This window comes from Megascapheus bottae, chromosome 3, assembly GCF_031878675.1.
Source record: "Megascapheus bottae isolate mThoBot1 chromosome 3, mThoBot2.hap1, whole genome shotgun sequence".
Classification (NCBI taxonomy): domain Eukaryota; kingdom Metazoa; phylum Chordata; class Mammalia; order Rodentia; family Geomyidae; genus Megascapheus; species Megascapheus bottae.
In genome coordinates, this window is record NC_143511.1 from 53,702,125 (window position 1) to 53,713,091 (window position 10,967).

A 10,967-nucleotide genomic window follows, 5' to 3' on the forward strand; every position below is an offset into this window, starting at 1 on the left:
ATTGAATTTTACTTCCTTTCTAATCTATGTAATCTTATTTTTTTGTTTTATTGTTGCATTGACTGTGACCCCTTTTTCAGTTTAATAGAAAAATTGCAAAAAATGTTATCCTTGCTATATTTTTGTGATATATGAGACATATTCAATGTTCGTTAAAACTCCTTCCAAATTTCTGAGAATTTTCTGGTTGATAGGCAAGAAAAAATAAAAACACGTTGCCTTTTTGGATATGACATGTTTCCAAACACCTTTATAGGACACTAAATTGTGTTATTAAACTCTGAGAGGAAAAAAAAGCAGCTCTTAAAAATAAGTAGGGTGGTAGTTTTATAGGATAGAATTTTGACAAGTTGAAATGTTCAAGCTTAGAGTGATTACATAAATACCAATACCAGAAAGAAGAATAAATTTAAGAAGTACTTAAAGAACCAAACCAACTTTGACTGAAACATTAGAAATACAACAAAAACTGACACAGGCATACTCAGAAAGAACTTTAAAAGGAATAAATAAACCTTAAGTCTAAATGTACTTGTTGGGATTTTTGAAGGTGTAGTCAGGTAGCAGGCCTGTTTAAACTGACAAAACAACACTTAGTCTTTTGTACACAGTCAAAAAAGAGACGAGTGCTTTCTCCAATTAATTGGTATAGCTTGCTTCAATACTGATTAGGCTTCCCATACATTGAGAAATAAAAGAAACAAAGGCGTTCTGGAAACAAATATGCAAAAACAAAATGCAAATGAAATGAGGCAGAAAATTTAGAGAGGATTTTTGTTACCTAAAGAACTAAGTGCAGTATAATTTTTAAATGGGCTTCATCTGTAGCCAGCATTCTGCTTCTTAAAATAGAAAGAAAAATCAATTTAACTATGTTGTTTTTCTCCTGTATAACATTTTATATTTCATTCCATGTTTCCAGGGACATTACCCCATCTGACCTCCATAACTAGTGTTGAGACAAAGAATATGATTAGCATTTGACAGATGAAGAAACTGAAATCAATGAAGAAAATAAAGTTATGAAATTGTTTGTATTTATGCTACAACAACCATGAAAACATGGCCACCATTTTGACAATCTGCTAGATGGGAGGAATTATGTTGAATACTTAAATATATTACCTAACTCAATTCTAATTAAAATTTTGCAGGACACATGCATTTGGCATAATATTACTTATGAGGAATATTGAGGATAAAACAGATTCAATAATTTATCTTAACTCATCTAGTTCACAAGTTGAAGACTAAAAGTTCAAGGTCATGTTTGTCTGATCATAAACCCTTCACACTGAAATGAAAACAAAACCTGACTTGATCTTATTAGTCTTTAGTTAATTAATAATCCCCTAACTCATCTAAAAATTGGATATGTATGCATTTTGCAAGTACTTATTTACATATATTATACATGTAGTCACATACTTCAAATAGTATGCACTCCATTTATACATGTTTTTCCTTTTAGGACTACTCCCTAAATGGGGTAATAAGTTAATGGATGAACTGAGTATTTTTCACTTTTATCATCCAAAGCCATATGTCATTTGTTACATAAACTTAGGTAAATAAGTTTCAATTTATTAACATATGCTTAAATTTTATAGGCTCTGAATTTCACACCAGGGAGCCAGGAAAAACAAGTTATATTATTTTCTAAAAAAAATAAATTCTTCATGCAGCGAGAGCTTTCTAGAAAGAAATCGAACTTCATTTTTTATCACTGCTGCACTACTGAGAGTTAAGTACTAATATGAATAGGTAACATATTTCAGTACCAAAGGATTCTATTATATAATAAACACTGGGCAATACACTTGAACGAGACATAACCTTTGTCCTTCAGAAGCTAAGGGTCTAATGCATGTGATATGTGTAAATGGACAACTTCAAATCAACACAGGGTGAATCCAATATTAAGAGATGTCATGGTGTTATTCCCTGTGTCTAAAATATTTATATTCTCCATCTATAGGCTCTAATTAGACAATACAGGTTATCTATCATTCAATATTTTCCTTAATTATATTAAAGGAAGAAAGCTCTTTTTAGGCAAAATAAAAATCTTGAAAATGTGGATATTCATTCCAAGCTCCTAAGGATTTCCTGGGGAGCATTTCCTAGTCATACAAACCTAACTTACACCTAACTTCTCAGATTGGTCAAATCCTCAACTGTAGCTGAAACTTTAACCCCAAAATAAACAAAACATATGTACATTAACATACTGCATATCTCTGCTTAGTAAATTGGAAGTGACATGTATTAAACTGTCACCAGTGAAGTCCTCTGAACCATTTAATCCCCCCCTTGAGAGAAGCTCAGATGTGAGATGAATTGTCTGATCGTCTTTCTTTAGATGTCATGGGTACCTCTTTCATTGAAGAAACACTCTTAGTCCTCCGAAGTATACTAACATCACATTGTAAATACATTACCTTTTTGCATTTACAAGATAGTACATGACAGCCCATAAGTCCTGTTTGAGGATTTTCCCATGATAGGGCAGATCTAGACCTAAGCCCAGGAATACTTGTGCTTTCATCTCAGCTTCACCAATTCCCATGTCATGTATGATCTTAGGCTAATTATTATTCTCTTGGATCCAGCTTCCCTTTGCTATCAGTTCAATGTACCTTCATACAGGATTTCTAAGAAGCATAAACGATGGTTGCAGTGAGAGAAATGGAATGAACACTAAGCTGATGCTGGTGGTCACAAAGGAAAGAACAGCAAGTACAATCAACCCAATAATTAACACTACAAAAATACTAGCACTTACTTGGCAGCATTGATTTAAGCCAAGAGAGAAGTCCATCCTCAGCATGGAATTTGAGGAATTCTTCAGATCACTCCAGTATTCAGGAAAAATGAAATAACTACAAGCAAAAATAAAATAAAAATAATCAGGAAAAGAGTACCAGGCTTTTCCCTTTGACAGAAAATGTTTGCTTTTTGCAAGGGGCCGTGGCTCATGTCTGTAATCCTAGCTACTAGGAAGGCTGAGATCTGTGGACAAAGGTTCAAAACCAGTCCGGGCACTAAAGACCATGATACTCTTATTGCCAATTAACCACTAGAAAACCGGAAGTGGCACTGTAGCTCAAAAAGTAGGGTGGTAGCCTTGAGCTGAAGAGCTCAAGGACAGCACCCAGGCCCAGAGTTCAAGTCCCATGTCTGAAAAAAAAAAGAAAAAAGAAGAAAAGAAAAAAGAAGACCAATCAACCAAAAAGCCAATCAACCAAATATTAGTTATTCATGCTTTCTATTAAATCTTCAATGATTCCCAAAAACTGACCAAGCATACTAACCCAGTGTACTCTGCTGGATGAGTCAAATCTTTCCTAAGGAGAGTAGAAAAGGCTTTAGTAAATATGTTCTCACCAATCCTGTTGTCCCCCTTCCTTTCAGCATACTGGTTTGTTTTGCTTTGCCTTATTTTGTTTGTCTTTCTTCTCAGCCCTATGTATCCCAATCCATCTACAGAAAGTGAAAGCATACTCCTGTCCTCTCCATTATTTTGTTTTCCAGTGTTTGCTTAAACCATGTTTATATTCAACATAATTTGGCATCTATCTGGTTTTATTCTCTGGCACGCATTATTCTTTTTTTTTTTTTTTTTTTTGTCAGTCCTGGGGCTTGAACTCTGGGCCTGGGCACTGTCCCTGAGCTCTTCAGCTCAAAGCTAGTGTTCTCCACTTGAGCCACTTCCGGTTTGGGGGTGGTTAATTGAAGATAAGTCTCATTGACTTTACTACCAGGGCTGGCTTTGAACTGTAATCCTCAGATCTCAGCCTCCTGAGTAGCTAGGATTACAGACGTGAGCTACTGGCACCTGGCTTCTGGCATTATTCTTACAGTATAGTTAGTAAACCCAGGAATCAATATATATCTAAAAATTGGGATAATTTAAAAATATAGAGTAGGTGTTTAAAACTTCCTTTATTAATGAAACAACAGGATACTCACAGATACTTCTGTTTCAGTGACAAAACTAAAGGAGCTTTTGTTTCAAAGGAGCACTTTTCATAAATATATTTGTCTTAAAATAATTAAGCTGCACTTAAAAATATTTTATATGTCTTCAAATTTGAAAGAACTTAAAGTCAGAGCCAGGAACAAAAGTAAAATTTAACTACTCAAACATCTTGTTAAAAAAATTAGATGTAAGTAGGGTAAATAGAATATGCTTTCCTATTTTGAAAGAAAAGACTAAAATAAAATGCTGAAACTGATTTCGCTGATTAAGTCAAGCAAAAGTAAATTAACTTGATCATTCAAATCTCAAGTGTATGGTATGTCCAACATTTGATTCATATGCCATTTTCAATTGAGTTATTTTTCCATTTTTTTTCTCCTAACCATTGAATGGCAGTAAGAAAGAGAAGAAGGTTGATTTGTGTTTTCTGTATGGATCTGATCGCCTTTGTATGGGTTGATATCCACTCTCAAATTAGTTTTAGTAGCAAAATTCACCCAGAAATGCATATTTATTAAGTTTGTACCACATAAACATTTTAATGTAAATAATCATTAATAATGTTGCAATTTCAAATCAGGTTTCTACTTCTTACTTGTTTTCTTCCTGTGTCCTTCCTGTCTAATTTTCTGTTCTCAAGACTTTTGTTTTTTACTTTTTGAGTATGTCTCCCTTGTCTTCCCCAGAGGGCCAAAAATTAGAGACTACAGTACTTCCACACAAAACAAGAAACTAAGAAAATCTTGCCTGGTTTCAAGCTTTGTCAAAATTTAAAACTTGGAGCTGGATCTAAAAAGTTTATTTTTTGAGGTAGACAAACCTTTCAGCAAGTTTTGTGAAAATCTGGGATGAATTCAAAGTCAGCCTGAGCCAATTAATTTTTTGGCAGGGTATATTGTAACATATGACAGTTACGTCTGTATAAGATGACTTTATATAAAAAATGGGTGACTTTGGATGGACTTGGCTTTGGATGTGTTGGCTCATTTTTTACCTAAAGGCACAAAATGAGATTCAAGGCTAGTAGAATTCTATCCTCTCAGGTTCTTTGCAGGAAGATTTGTCTGCTACTTCATTTCTTTTATCAGTATTGAACATTTTTCTCAGTTTGTGTTAACAATGGAATCTATTCCATTTTTAGGGGAGTGTATCAATTAATGAGATTAAATGAAAAAAGAGTACGGCTATACAGGTGCTGCAAGGACAGGCATTTCTGCTCTCTTATCAACACCTAACACAGTACCTGATACATACTGAATGTTTATTAAATACTTCTTTCCCCAGGAATACCACAATGACAAAGCTGCTTCCTGCGAAGTTACTTGTACCTCTTCCATCAAATACTCAATTTATCAGGGCTGGAAGCGTAGCCTAGTAGTGGAGTGCCCACTGACCATGCATAAAATCCTGGGTTCAATTTCTCGGTACCACATACTCAGAAAAAGCCAGAAGTGGTGCTGTTGCTCAAGTGGCAGAGCATAGCCTTGAAGGAAACGTGTCTAAGGACAGTGCCCAGGCCCTGAGTTCAAGCATCAGGACTAGAAGAAAACTATTCAATTTATCCTAGAATCACATGATCAAGCAAAGAAATCTATGCCACACCCATGAATTCTTTTCCTACAAACAGTGTTGCTAGGGGCACATGATAGCACAGAGAGTTCTTATAGTGATTTTAGAATTCCTACTTTGGAAAATGAAATTCCTACTTTGTAAATGGTAAACCTATTTTTTCTGTTATCTATTTTGTAAGTTTGAAAGAGATCATATAAAGCTTCATGCATGAACAACTTAAATTCATGGAAGAGATATGATTTTCCAAAATCATACAATTAATTATCAATTAATTAATGTTACCATTAATAATCTGTGGAGAATTCTGGAATCCATCTGAAGGACGGCTCTAATGACTCCAGATCTTCATTGTGGTATCAATGAGACATCACATTTCCTTACATTGCCTCTCTGTCAGTCTCCGTCCTTAAACAGTGTCCCTAATTCTAAATTTAACTCATTTTGTTTTCTTTTTAAGTCCTTGACCCAAGTATGTCAAGACAATGCAATGTGAATGTCAATCTATTGTCCAGATAACTGCTACTAAATAATTAATGGTACACTTCTATTTTGGCACCCAGTTTAGTTCTCAGAAAAGCAACTGAGAAAAAAATGAAACTATTCCCTGGAAAATCAAGAAAAAGATTATAGAATCAAATTGATTAGAGCCATAAAATGAACTGAAAAATCTTTCCATAACACTCAGTATTTTCTTTTTTGTGTCATAAAGAGTCAAGATGGTTAATGGGAACCATTTGACTCTTTATGACATTAACCATCTTGACATACCAACATCTCTACATATACTACCCATCCAATTATTCACCATAATTTTATAAATCTGATGCTTACATATTGCATATGCTGTGTCTTGAGGCTGTATACATGCTTTTATGACACACTGAGTCTGAAGAATGTTAATAATTATCAATCACCTACTTGCATAATATTTACACTGTGCTATGGAGGATAGATATAACAGTAAATAAAACTCATATCCTCTGTTATATATATAACTTAGATTCCAACTTTTTGACTTCACTTTTCTTCAGTTTTATGTACATTAAATATTTAATATTTTTTGCCCTCATGTCTCTAATGAGCTATTCATTTTCTTCAAGTACTTTTCTCTCCATCGTTGATTCTAATGTTTTCTGTTGATGTATCTTAACATATACTTACTCATTTTCCTTGCAGTTATTGCATATTTAACCTATAGGGTCTCTTGCTTTATTTAGTATCTATTTCTCTGATGAGATTCTTCATCACTTTTCTATATTATATAGGTTTATCTTAAAGTTTTAAAACTATTTGTAAATACTGATTTAAAATTCTGCTAATTGCGATATCTTAGTTATTACAAAGTCAGTTTTATTATCTGTGTATTTCTTGAATATATTCATATTTGTACTTCAAATTTATTTTTATACACTAAATATTATGATTAATCATTGTAGAAGCAACGTACTGCTACATTAATGTGGTAAGTGATGTTTTCCTTTAGAATCAGGTCATTTGGCTGAATTCAACCTAAAATGCTGTCTTTTTTGCAGAGGGCATTGTCTGTCATGCCACACAGATCATTCAACTTCCTCACGCTGAATATTTTGCTGGGCTTTGCAGGTTTTATACCAAGCATCCCAGCCAAGTTATTCCATTTTAGTACGTGGATAAGGGCTTTAGTAGATTTTATATGCAGATTATAAAACCAAACTGGTCTGCATATCATCTTTTCAGAAAGTCTCCTTAATTTTGTAGCTATTTTTCAAGACCCAAATTCTACCCTTGAACAGCACAAACTACTAAGACAGTGGCTTTATGCCTTTAGAGCTTTGAATAGGTTTAGTAATGATCTCACGCATAGAGCTACAAAATAATAAATCTTATCCATTATGCCTCACCTTTCAAGAGCATCACTCTCTGTTATGTTTGACTGTTTTGGGTCAATACTTTTTCCATATATTTTTATTGCAATTAATAGATGGGTTACATTATATGCACCAGATAGAAAGTGCATTATTTCACATACATTGATACACTTTCTCATGTCTTGGTCCCCATTTCCCTGCCCCCACCCCCACTCCTCATCTTGTTTTCCTCCCTTCCCTATCCTATTTCAAATAACCAAATAAGCATATATACAATATATCAGATAACAAGGTGAAATACTGTAACAATATGAGATCGCCAAGAGACAACAAAAGAGATGAGAGATAACATAGTACATTAAGGACAACAATCACTCATTATATGGGTTTTGTTTCTATATCCTAGTGATCCTTTCATTTAGCGTCATACTATATGGCCTTATGTATCAAGGTTTTGTTCTACTGTAAATCTCTGCTAGGAGAGCCCAAGGTTTCTACTGATTATGACAAATGAGGGAAACCATTGAGCCTATGTTCCTTTGAGTTTGGCTTACTTCACTTAATATGATTTTTTCTAAATCTTTCCATTTCCTCACAAATGGGGCAATGTCGTTCTTTCTGACAGCAGCATAGAATTCCATTGTGTATAAATACCACATCTTGTTGATCCACTCATCAGCTGAGGGGCACCTGCATTGGTTCCATATCTTTGCTATGGTAAATAGTGCTCCAATGAACATCGTTGTACTAGTGGATTTATTATGTCCTTGTTTCTGGACGATTGGATAAATGGCAAGTAGTGGAATTGCTGCGTCATTGGGGTGTTCTATGTTTAGTCTTTTGAGGAACTGCCTGGGTGAATACTTTTTAAAGTCAGTGATGCCTTCCACTTGATCAGTATAAGTGATACATATACAAATGCATACATATAATATATTCATTTTTTCTCTTTTGGACAAGAAATTATGATACTTTTAAATCTTTGGAAAAACTGAAGAAAGTATACAGAAAATATGTCTCAGAAGTTTGTTGGTAATTTAGAATGTGCATATTTCCTAGGAGAAAATTTTTACAAGCAAAATTTCCAAACAAAAGTGTTCTGTTAAGATTCTGTTATCTGTTAAAGGCAGGCATGTACCAAATCAGACACATGCTGACCTTCAAAACAGTTCCCTGGGTCTCCACATTCTGTAATGGAACATGTCACAATATGCTTAGAATTAACCAAGCTTTTGAAGAAAATTTCAGTCATTTTTTCAGGGCAGTAATCAATAGATTAAGACCAGACCTATCTATCCTATATAATCTCAGTGCTACATCATTTCACAGGTCCTTAGATTTGGAAAAATTACACACAAATTCAACTTGAACAAGTTTGTTTTCCCTCAGTGGTATGAGAGGATTTGTTCTCCATAAATGTCAAAATTAATTTGCTGTTCTAACAGAGGAGACTAATCCAAGGATCTTATTGTAAATGGTTTATTCACCAATAATTTCCTAGATATGATACATTCAATAAAACAATCATATAGAATGGAATTATAAATAAATGGATAAGCCATTGAGGAAACAGTCAGTTTTATCAGTACGAAAGGCTTTATTTCTGTGGAAAGAACCTCCCACCCACTGCAAGCTAACACACTTAATTGAACAGATCCGGATTGAATGGCTTATCCTTGTGTCATGTCACTTGAACTTTTGACTAAGTGTCATTCTCCTAACACTGTCATGGAGTTCTAGCTAATCATGAGAATGGAGGTGCTAATCAAAAGGAATTACATAGTAATTATGTTTTTATTTAGAATTTTTAAGTGTGCATTTCTATTTTTGGTAGCATCCCAATCATAATTTCTCCTTGTGTATTTATCTAAAGAGGTCCACTTAACCCTTTGTTAGCCAGGATTAAAAAAATAACTAGACCCATTTTTCTTCTTTCTGATATTATTTAGTAAGTTTACATGTTTTAGAACCCTATACTCAAAGCTGTAATGGTCAAATATATTAGTCAGAGTTATCCAGAGAAACAAAATGTGTGTGTGTGTGTGTGTGTGTGTGTGTGTGTGTGTGTGTGTGTAAAACATACTTTGGGAATACATAACTGGCATTAATGAACATTATCTAAAAATGCTGCAATGGTGAATTCAATGAAACAGAAGTGAATTCAATGAAATAATGTTTTATCTAAAAGTGTTATAGTAGCTATCTATTTATCTATGTGAATTCTATTTATCTATGTGAACTCACTTGTTTGACAAGGATGCTAATAAGTCAAATGATCTAAATCAGCAAGCAAGAAAACCAGATGAACCAATGACGTAGTAACAGCCCACATACAAAGACTGAAACACTAAGACAACTAGTATTGAAGTTTGAATTCAAAGGCTAGAAATAAACATCTCAGCTCAAGGCAGTTAGACAGGAGTTCCCTAGTAGTCATGGATCCAGGAAGGGGCAGTATTTTTTTTTCTATTCAGGTTTTACCCAATTGAATGGGGCTCACGTAACTTATGCAAGGGAGAAGAAACTGCTTTACTAAATCAATTATTGAAATTATTTATCATACCCTCAACCATAAATTTCCTTCTAAGTACTTCTTGAATGATATTTGATTTTTAAAAAATTAAACCTGGTCCTCTCACAGTGCAATCAAGTTGACTATCAGGTGAATTTGAAGTAGCTAAATTATTTCATCAATTCACCTCCACTATGCATTGCTTTGAAAAGAACACAAGAATGTGTTCTAACTCCAGTTACCACATAAGGAAGAATCTGGTCATTGTCATAGGTCTTGCCCAAGTATAAATATTATGAGTTAGTTTATGTCTGATACACACTATTTATTTTCCTTCCTATGCTCTTTGGACATTTACTTTTTTATGTGACACTAAAACAACATGAAAAAGATCTAGGGTGATATTGAATATTATAGCATACACCTGTAATCTCAACTACTATAGAGGCAGAGGTAAGTAGATCACAAGCTGAGTCAAGCCAGGCAAAAATGTCATGAAGATTCCTTCATTAAAAACCAAGCTGGGGTCATAATGGCACATGCCTATAATCACAGTTATTTAGGGAGGCAGAAATTAGAGGAACAAGATATAGGGCTGTTCTGAGGGAAAAAATGAGATCTTATTTTTAAAATATTTTAAAGACCTGGGTTTGAGAGGAAGACCTTTGTTTAACAAGCATGAGGCTCTCAGTTCAAATCTTGGTACCTAAGAAAAGCTATATGAAAAATGTACTTCAGCATCATAGTTGACATTAATAAATATTAACCTAAAAATACTCCTAGCTGGGCACGGTGGTTCATGCCTACAATCCTGGCTACTCAGGAGGCTGAGATCTGAGGATCAAGGCTCAAAGACAGCCAGGCACAAATTGGAGACTCTTATCACCATTACAAAATAGGAAGTAGGGCTTGGCTCAAGGGTAGGGCAGTAGCTTTGAGCTGAAGAGCTCAGGGACAATGTCCAGGCCCAGAGGTAGGGTGGTAACCTCGAGCTGAAGAGCTCAGGAACAGCACTCAGGCCAAGTTCACGTTCCATGACCCACCAAAAAAAATC